Source organism: Lactuca saligna, chromosome 9 (assembly GCF_052625555.1).
Source record: "Lactuca saligna cultivar CGN05327 chromosome 9, ASM5262555v1, whole genome shotgun sequence".
Lineage (NCBI taxonomy): Eukaryota > Viridiplantae > Streptophyta > Magnoliopsida > Asterales > Asteraceae > Lactuca > Lactuca saligna.
The window spans coordinates 38,663,172-38,674,002 of NC_136425.1; positions in this window are offsets into that span (position 1 = coordinate 38,663,172).

Consider the following 10,831-nt stretch of genomic DNA (forward strand, 5'->3'; position numbering starts at 1 on the left):
TTTTCTGTCAATGTGCCTAGATCTCCCGTGATCTCTTGGTTCTTTCGCCAAAGCAACCACACTTTCACTATCACAGAAAATTTCCATTTGCTCCTTTATAGCTGGTACAACTCCAAGGTCTCCGATGAAGTTCTTTAGCCATATCGCCTCTTTTGCTGCCTCGTTTGCTGCTATGTACTCTAATTCACAAGTCGAATCAGCTACTGTCTCCTGCTTGGAACTTTTCCAAGTAATGGCTCCTCCATTTTGGATAAATACCCAACCTGACTGAGAGCGGAAATTATCCCTATCAGTTTGAAAGCTAGCATCACTATATCCTTCCACTCGCAAGTCATCACTGCCTCCGAGGGTAAGGACCCAGTCCTTAGTCCTCCGCAAATACTTGAGAATGTTCTTTACCGCTGTCCAGTGTGCCTTGCCAGGGTTCCCTTGATATCTACTAACCATGCTCAAAGCAAAGGCCACATCAGGGCGAGTACAAGTCATAGCATACATGATCGAGCCCACAGCGGAAGCATATGGTATCTGACTCATCTCAGCTATCTCAGCCTCTGTACTCGGACTCTGAGTCTTACTTAGCTTGGCATTACTCTGGATTGGTAATTCTCCTTTCTTGGAATCTTGCATACTGAACCTCTTCAGTACCTTATCCACATAAGTACTATGACTAAGTCCAATTAGTCTCTTACTCCTATCTCTCAATATCCTTATCCCTAGGATATAGGCAGCTTCCCCAAGGTCCTTCATAGCAAAACACTTCCCAAGCCAGACCTTAACCTCCTGCAAAGTTTGGATGTCGTTTCCTATGAGAAGTATGTCATCCACATACAATACCAAGAAGCTAACTATGCTCCCACTAGCCCTGACATATACACAAGACTCATCTTCACTCCTAGTAAAGCCAACCTCTTTGACTTTCTCATCAAAGCAAAGATTCCACCTGCGAGATGCTTGTTTCAATCCATAAATGGATTTTTCAAGCTTGCACACTCTATTAGGGTATTTTGGATCGACAAAACCCTCTGGCTGAGCCATGTAAACATCCTCAGCCAACTTCCCATTAAGGAAAGCGGTTTTGACATCCATTTGCCATATTTCATATTCATGAAATGCAGCTATGGCTAACAACACTCTAATAGACTTAATCTTAGCTACTGGTGAGAAGGTCTCATCATAGTCAACTCCCGGAGTTTGAGTAAAGCCCTTCGCAACTATTCGCGCTTTATAAGTGCTTACTTTCCCATCCATGTCAGTCTTCTTCTTGAAGATCCATTTGCACCCAACTGTCTTACGACCTGGTACATTGTCAACCAAGTTCCAAACTTGATTGTCATACATGGACTGAATCTCGCTGTCCATAGCCTCCTTCCATTTCACAGACTCAGGGCCTGCCATGGCTTCCTTATAATTATTAGGTTCATCCAAATCTATCAGTGTACTATCACTGATAAATGTATCACCTTCAGTGGTGATGTGATAACCATAATAAAATTCAGGTGTGTTCCTCACCCTAGTGGAACGTCTTTGAGGTACAAACTCGTCTATCGGCTCAACAGGAGTTTCCTCCTCAGGTTGGCTGACAGTATTTGAGGTTCCTTCACCACATGACTCTTGAATCTCTTCAAGGTCAATTTGCCTCCCACTGTCCCCTTGGCTTATGAATTCTCTCTCACAAAAGACTCCTCTTCTTGCTACAAAGACCACATTATCACTGGGTCTGTAGAAGAGGTAACCAAAGGATCTCTGTGGGTAGCCGATGAAAATACACCTCTCGCTTCGGGGCTCAAGATTGTCATGAGTCTCACGCCTCACAAAAGCTTCACAACCCCAAATCTTGATGTGGTCCAAATTGGGCATTTTCCCAGTCCACATCTTGTGAGGTGTTTTGGAAACCTTTTTAGTAGGGACTAGATTAAGGATATGGGCGACAGTCTCTAAGGCATACCCCCAAAAAGAGATTGGTAACGAAGCTCGACTCATCATGGAACGAACCATATCCAACAACGTTCGATTGCGCCTCTTGGCTACACCATTCAACTGTGGTGTCCTGGGAGATGTCAATTGTGAGACAATCCCACATTCCTTAAGATAGTCAAGGAACTCAATGCTAAGATACTCTCCTCCCCGATCGGATCGGAGCATCTTGATGTTCCTGCCCAATTGATTCTCAACTTCCTGCTTAAACTCTTTGAACTTTTCAAAGGTTTCTAACTTATGCTTGATTAAGTAAATATATCCATATCTACTGTAATCATCAGTAAAAGTCACATAATAACGATTAGCATCCCTTGTAGCAACTCTAAAGGGCCCACACACATCCGTGTGTACAAGGTCCAACAAACCTTCACCCCTATCACAAGTACCTATGAAGGGTGACTTTGTCATTTTTCCGAGTAAACAAGACTCGCAACTATTGTAACGACCCGATTTTCACGTCCAAAAATTTCGTTTATAAAACATTACGTAGAAAACATTAATAATTAAAACATTGTTTAATTGAACCATTTCACATCGAAAATCAAATTGAAATCCACAACATTTGATCAACCAAAATATCAGAGTGTCAATCCCAGAATAAACTCGTAACTGCGGAACAAGAGAGTGTGTGTGACATGCTGCTACCGCGCCGGCTCCTTTCCCCTAGCTGAGGAGGTACCTGAAACCAAAATTGAAAGACGTAAGCACAAAGCTTAGTGATTTCCCCCACTGTACCTCATACCATATAACCACATAACATACATAAATTGTCAGGCATATCTGGGTGCCCGACCTACCCCTTCGGTCCTCTCGACCGGATACTGCCTAGCATATCTGGGTGCTGGCCTCCCCTTCGGTCCTCTCGACCGGATACTACCTAGCATATCTGGGTGCTGGCCTCCCCTTCGGTCCTCTCGACCGGATACTGCCTAGCATATCTGGGTGTTGGCCTCCCCTTCGGTCCTCTCGACCGGATACTGCCTAGCATATCTGGGTGCTGGCCACCCCTTCGGTCCTCTCGACCGGATACTGGGGAACTATTTCTCCCCTCTACTACTACCACATAACATGTATCACAATATCAGAATCTATCTAGTATGATTGGGCATGACTACCCCTTCGGCCCTATCGACCGGATATCTTGGGGACTATCTCCCCCTACTGTCACAGGCACATAACATCATCTCATACTAGCACATAGGCATAAAACAGGTAGTAGTAATCCCTAGATGAATATCACAAAGACAATCATCTACATACAACTCTTACTGGTGAGCCAGCATTGTGGCCGTAGACCCACCTCTACTGGAAGGTAACTCACCTCGAAGTAGCTGCTGGTCTGATCGGGAATTGACTGTCTACTGCTGCTGCTACTATCCTCCGGCTGTAATTCCCACAACATACTCAATCAATCACTGCTAACTATCCTTTGGGTAAAATGATCATTTTACCCCTGATCATTCCCTAAGTCAAAGTCAGAGTCAACTTTCAGTTGACCCGACTCGCCGAGTTGGCTCGCCAACTCGCCGAGTCCCTGTCCAATCGACTGACCTGGGTCCCATTTCTACTCGTCGAGTTAGGCGTTGACTCAACGAGTTCTCCTTCCAAACTGATGTTCAAGTCCTTCATCCTCCTCGCCGAGTTGTATGAACAACTCGCCGAGTTCATCTTCATTCGAAGAATACTTTATGCTATGACTCGCCGAGTTGTATGAACAACTCGTCGAGTCTGTTCTTGATCTAAGAAGATTGCCTTGAACTCGCCGAGTCATGGCATCGACTCGCCGAGTTCCTCCATGGATGAGTTTGGCTTCCAACTCACTGAGTCACACCCCGTGGCTCACTACTCCCACTCAAACAACGAAAAGGGGACAAACTCGGAGACTCGCGAGCAGACTCGCCGAGTCGTCGCCATGCAGTCACTAAATACACGATTTTGCTCGATTCCAGTCCATGCCATTCATAAAGCTGGGTTCCTAGAGCATGAATCACACGTAAAGTTTCCAACTTTACGTGTAGATATTCACCAATAAGGGATTTAGGGCTCAAAATGCCTCAAAAGGGTAGATCTAGGGTGAACAAGCAACATGGGTCCATAAAGGCAATGGATCTGAGCTCCTGGAGCTCAATCATGCCTAGATCTAAAGGCCAATCAACTTATTACGAATTATATTGCACATACAAGCTTGGGGAAGGGCTCAAGAAAGACTTAATGGAGCAATAAGCATAGAAACAGAGGGAAAACGGGTTATACCTCAAAGGAATCACTGAGAGAACACTAAGATGCTTGGCTTCCTTCCCTTCCTCTTGATCTACTCCACTTCCTTCTCAAATCCTTCAAGAACACACAAAATGCTTCAAACTCTCAAGGAAATAAGCTTTGAACGAGGGTTGGGGGCTCCGAGGGTGAATGGGGGCTGGCTTGGGGCGGACATGAGGCTTAAATAGGGTGCAAACCCCTGAAACTTAGGGTTTCATCCAACAGCGGTGACTCGCCGAGTCCAGGATATGGACTCACCGAGTCGCCAACTTAAATGTGTCCCTGGTTCCGTCTCTACTCGGCGAGTCGGACCTATGACTCGCCGAGTCCAAGGCTAAAAAGAGAGAATACTCAAATAAGATTTACGTACCGGGAACCAGGTGCTACAAATCACCCCCACTTATTTTAGACTTCGTCCTCGAAGTCTGCTGCTCGATCCTGAAACAGCTCGGGGTAATGCTCCATCATCTCCTCCACCGGCTCCCAAGTCTACTCCGATCCCTTCCGGTGCTTCCATTGCACCTTCACGAGTTCCACTCGCTTGTTCCTCAAATCCTTCGACTTCCTGACGAGGACTGCGACTGGGCGCTCAATGTAATTCAGGCTGTCATCAACCTGTATGTCCTCCAACAGTACTACTACTGAATCGTCCACTAGGCACTTCTACAGTTGAGAAACATGGAAAGTGTTGTAGATATGGCTGAGCTCGACTGGCAGATCCATCCTATATGCCACATTTCCCACCCGGGCTACAACTCTGAATGGTCCGATGAATCTCGGGCCCAACTTGCCCCGCTTACTGAATCGAATGATGCCTTTCCAAGGCGACACCTTTAGGAGAACCATATCCCTGACTTGGAACACCAAGTCAGATCGACGCTTGTCGGCGTAACTCTTCTGTCGACTCTGAGTAGTCTGAAGCCTGCTCCGAACCTGCTGGATCCTCTCGGTCATCTTGAGCACCACTTCGGTGCTCCCCATGACTCTCTGGCCAACTTCACACCAGCATATCGGGGTCCTGCACCTCCGTCCGTACAACATCTCGAATGGAGGGCAGTCAATACTCGCGTGGTAGCTGTTGTTGTACGAGAACTCAGCCAGGCGAAGATAGGTATCCCAGCTACCACCGAAATCCAACACGCATGCCCGCATCATATCCTCCAAAGTCTAGATGGTCTGCTCGCTCTGACCATCCGTCTGCGGGTGAAAGGCGGTGCTAAAATGTAAAGGAGTGCCCAACTCGTCATGAAATCTCTTCCAAAACCTGGAAGTAAAACGCACATCCCTGACCGAAATAACCGATACTGGCACCCCATGTCGCGCCACGATCTCCCTGATATAGATATCGGCCAATTTCTCGGCCGATATGCTCTCCTGGATTGGGATAAAGTGAGCACTCTTGGTCAATCGATCCATGATGACCCAAATCAAATCCACTCCACGCGCGGTCCTGGGAAGCTTCGTGATAAAATTCATCGTGATGTCTTCCCATTTCCACAGTGGAATATCCAACAGCTGCATCTTGCCATGCGGTCTCTGATGTTCGCCCTTGACCTTCCTGCAGGTCAAGCACCGCTCAACATACCATGCCACATCCCGCTTCATGCAGGGCCACCAATAATCTAGACGAAGATCCCTATACATCTTCGTCGCCTCTGGATGAATAGAGAATCGGGACTTGTGCGCCTCCTCCATCAAAATCTGGCGCACGCCTCCATGATACGGCACCCACACCCTACGGTCTAGTGTCAATAGCCCTCAGCTATCATAATCAAAGGAGGAAACCTGACCCACCACACGCTCACTCTTCCGATGCTCCTCCTTGATAGCCTCCTGTTGAGCCTCCCGAATTCGCTCCAACAAGGGAGTCACCACGGTCATCCTCATGCAAACATCCCTGATCGGCGCCGCCTTGCAGCTAAGCGCATCGGCCACCACATTGGCCTTCCCCGGGTGGTAGAGGATCTCGCAATCATAATCCTTTACCACGTCCAACCACCGACGCTGCCTCATGTTCAGATTTGGCTGATCCATGAGGTACCTCAAACTCTTGTGGTCCGTGTAGATGGTACATCGAACCCCGTAGAGGTAATGCCGCCAAATCTTGAGGGCATAAACCACCGCCCCCAACTCCAAATCATGCGTCGGGTAGTTCGCCTCATGAGGCTTGAGCTGCCTCGAAGCGTAGGCAATGACATGCCCCCTCTGCATCAGTACCGCGCCCAACCCTGAAATGGACGCGTCATAATAAACCACAAAATCCTCTATGCCCTCTGGCAGGGCTAAGATCGGCGCCTCGCACAATCTATGTCTCAGCATCTCAAATGCATCCTGCTGCTCGGGCCCCCACCAAAATACTACGGCTTTCTTCGTCAGCCGCGTCCGGGGCACGGCTATCTTGGAGAAATCCTGAATGAACCTCCGATAGTAGCCTGCTAATCCCAGAAAACTCCGAATCTCAGATGGAGACTTCGGAACCTCCCATCTCATCACGGCCTCGTCCTTGGCCGGATCGACCAGCATCCCGTTCTGGTTGACAAGGTGTCCGAGAAATTGCACCTCGTGCAACCAAAACTCACACTTGGAGAACTTGGCATACAAGCTCTCCCTCCTTAGGGTCTCCAAAACCTCTCTCAGATGCTCCTCATGCTCCTCCTGAGTCTTGGAATAAACCAAGATGTCATCGATAAAGACTATCACAGACCAATCCAACATCGGTCTGCATACGTGGTTCATGAGGTCCATGAACGCGGCAGGAGCATTGGTGAGCCCAAACGGCATCACCACGAACTCATAGTGGCCATAGCGCGTCCGAAACGCGGTCTTCTACGTATCCTCCTCCCTGACCCTCATCTGATGGTATCCCGAACACAAATCGATCTTGGAAAACCAAGACGCTCCCTGAAGCTGGTCAAAGAGATCATCAATCCTCGGGAGTAGGTAACGGTTCTTCACCGTTACCTTATTCAGCTCCCAATAGTCTATGCACATCCGATGCGACCCATCCTTCTTCTTCACAAACAGGATCGGGGCTCCCCAGGGTGAACTACTCGGACGAATAAATCCCTTATCTAGCAGCTCATGCATCTGCGTAGACAACTCCTGCATCTCGGGAGGAGCCAACCGATACGGTGCTTTGGCTATCAGAGCCGCACCAGGAACGAGGTCAATCCTGAACTCCACCTGTCGCTCCGGAGGTATCCCAAGAAGCTCCTCTGGGAAAACATCTGCGAAATCTCACACCACCGGAACCTCGCTCATTGTCGCCTTACCCGCCTCCCGGGTATCCATCACGTACGCGACATATCCTGCGCATCCCTGCTGAAGGTAGCGTCTCGCCCTCGCTGCTGAACATACTGCGGGTCCACACTGCGGCCTCTCGCCATGAATCACTAACTCTCCCCCGCCCGAGGTCCTGACCCGCACTAGCTGCTGCGCGCAATCTATCACCGCCCCATTAGGGCTCAACCAATCCATGTCTGTAATAACCTTGTTCCCACGCAGCGGAATGGGAACCAGGTCTACTAAGTAGCGCTCCCCAAACAAACGCAATACGCAATCCCGAAACACCATCGATGCTCGCACCGATCGATCATCTGCAATCTCTACCTCCAAAGGACAATCCAACATGCCCAAAGACTCAGTGAACTTCTTGCTAAGCGCAAGAGAAACAAACGATCGGGTAGCACCCGAGTCGAACAACACTTAAACTGGGATACCGTTCACATGGAACGATCCTAACACACACACACACACACACACACACACACATATATATATATATATACCAAGCACATATCAATATTATAACATCATAAAATAAAAATAGAGGGAAAGAATCATACCCGTCACCACATCGGGTGCGGCGCGTGCCTCCTCGGTAGTCAGCTGAAATGCCCGGCTCCTCACCACCGGAGCCTCTGCCTTGCCCTGTCGGCCATCCGTGATCCGCAGGGTCGCTGGAGCTGGCGCCTTCACTGACGCTGAAACTGTCAACTGGGGGCAATTGGCCTTCTTGTGGCCCCTCAGGTTGCAGTGGAAACACAGCAACTCAGACTTCTGAATAACTGCTGTCGGAGCAGTGCAATCCCTACTATAGTGCCCAGACTTGCCGCACTTGTAGCAGCCTGATGATCCCAACCTGCACGCCCCCTCGTGCGCCTTGCCGCATTTCCTGCAGCGTCCCCGTCCCTGTTGGCCTTTCGGCCCCACATCTGATCCCTTGGGCTTCTTCCCCGAAGCCCCTCCTTTCTGTCCCTCCTCTGACTTCTGTTTCCGGATATGATCCAAATCTATCTCCCTCTCCCTTGCCCTGGCAATCATGAAGTCCAAGGTAGGGCAAGCTGAAAAACTAACGTGCTCCCGGATATCACCCCGGAGCATGTCATGATAGCGGGTCCTCCTCATGTCCTCATCGCCCGCATATTAGGGCACCAACAGTTCCCTCTCCCGGAACTTGGCGATGATCTCCACCACAGTCTCCGTCGTCTGTCTCATGTCCAAGAACTCCCTGGCCAGTTGCTGAAGCTCGACAGCCGGTGCAAACTCTGCCCTGAATCTGGTCACAAAATCTGACCAAGTCATAGCCTCGATAGCTGAGGCTCCCAACGAGTCACCCACTGACTCCCACCAATCTCGAGCTCGGTCTCGTAAACACCCTGCTGCATACCTCACCTTCGACCCCTCGGGGCAGAAGCTAGTCAACTGTGCAGAATCAATGTCTGCAATCCATCGCCTGGCAGCAATGGGGTCTTTCACCCCGTGGAAATCCGGCGCACCACTGCCCCTAAAGTCCTTGAAGGACAGCGTGCGAGATCTCGACTGGCCAGATGCCATGTCATTCCTGAACACCCTGAGGCGATCCTCCATCAACTCGATGATCCCTTCCTTGATCGACCCGAAGATAATGAGAGTCGACTCAAGGATACCCCTGGTGATCTCTGACGCGATGAACTCGTGTAGTCCCTCATCTACCGGCTCGGAACCTGATCCCGGGCCTGACCCCTCTCCTGAACCGCCATCTATCGGCCTCGATCGAAGTACCACCATTCTGCAATACATCACAACAATCATTAGTGATACTGATACTTCCTGAGGGATCACAACTACCACAAGTTCCCTGGTCTCATCTTGGCCTCCCTTGGTTCGGGTACGGATCCTCTGCTTCCTGTAGTACGGGCCCATACTACCTTCCACATCTATCCATACCTTCTTCAAGGACTGCCTCGACTCCACTAGATCCCTTTCACTATGGCTGATCACTACTATACTCATCCTAGGCTTGCCCTAGGGAAATCTCTGACTCTACTCTATCCAGTCCTCAGCTGCTGCAGGCCTCCTTGTAATGCCAGTTAGCCACTCCCCGAATACCATCACATGTGATGAGGCTCAGATAATCCTTCGAGTACCCGACTCGTCCCTACAACGGTTGGACTCAAACAAGAGCTACGCAGTAGGATCAAATCCGGCACTCTAAGATTATTCAACCCTGATCACATGTGACGTGACGTATTCGCCTAATGGCTAACTCCCACCACTCAGAGTCCCACAAAGCACAAAGCAAGCAGCATTCGAACTAAGGTAACAATCTCAAGCAAATCCGCTCTCATAGAGAGAAACTGATCTATCATACAGAGCTAATACTTATACCATCAGGCATAACCTAACAGGCTATCCTACTGCTGTCTACTCAATACTAGCATGCAATTTTCATACACTGAAGCACATAAAGCAGGCACATAAGGTATCACTCCTAGATCCTTAGTCCTAATCTAGCATGTTGTTCTACAAAAGCTGATAAACATAACATAAACTTGTATGGGTACTTTGGGGAATACTTACTTGAGCTCGGCCGGTCGCGCACATCACACACTTCGTTCTTTCTCAAAACTCTTTTCTTAATTTTTAGAAAACATTTTCCTTTAGAAAATCCTTTAATCCCTCGATTTGAGTTCAGACACCCCCAAAGGCGTATCCGAATCCCTCAAACCAGGGCTCTGATACCAACTTGTAACGACCCGATTTTCACGTCCAAAAATTTTGTTTATAAAACATTACGTAGAAAACATTAATAATTAAAAGATTGTTTAATTGAACCATTTCACATTGAAAACCAAATTGAAATCCACAACATTTGATCAACCAAAATATCAGAATGTCAATCCCAGAATAAACTCGTAACTGCGGAACAAGAGAGTGTGTGTGACATGCTGCTACCGCGCCGGCTCCTTTCCCCTAGCTGAGGAGGTACCTGAAACCAAAACTGAAAGACGTAAGCACAAAGTTTAGTGAGTTCCCCCACTGTACCTCATACCATATAACCACATAACATACATAAATTGTCAGGCATATCTGGGTGCCCGACCTACCCCTTCGATCCTCTCGACCGGATACTGCCTAGCACATCTGGGTGCTGGCCTCCCCTTCGGTCCTCTCGACCGGATACTGCCTAGCATATCTGGGTGCTGGCCTCCCCTTTGGTCCTCTCGACCGGATACTGCCTAGCATATATGGGTGCTGGCCTCCCCTTCGGTCCTCTCGACCGGATACTGCCTAGCATATCCGGGTGCTGGCCACCCCTTCGGTCCTCTCGACC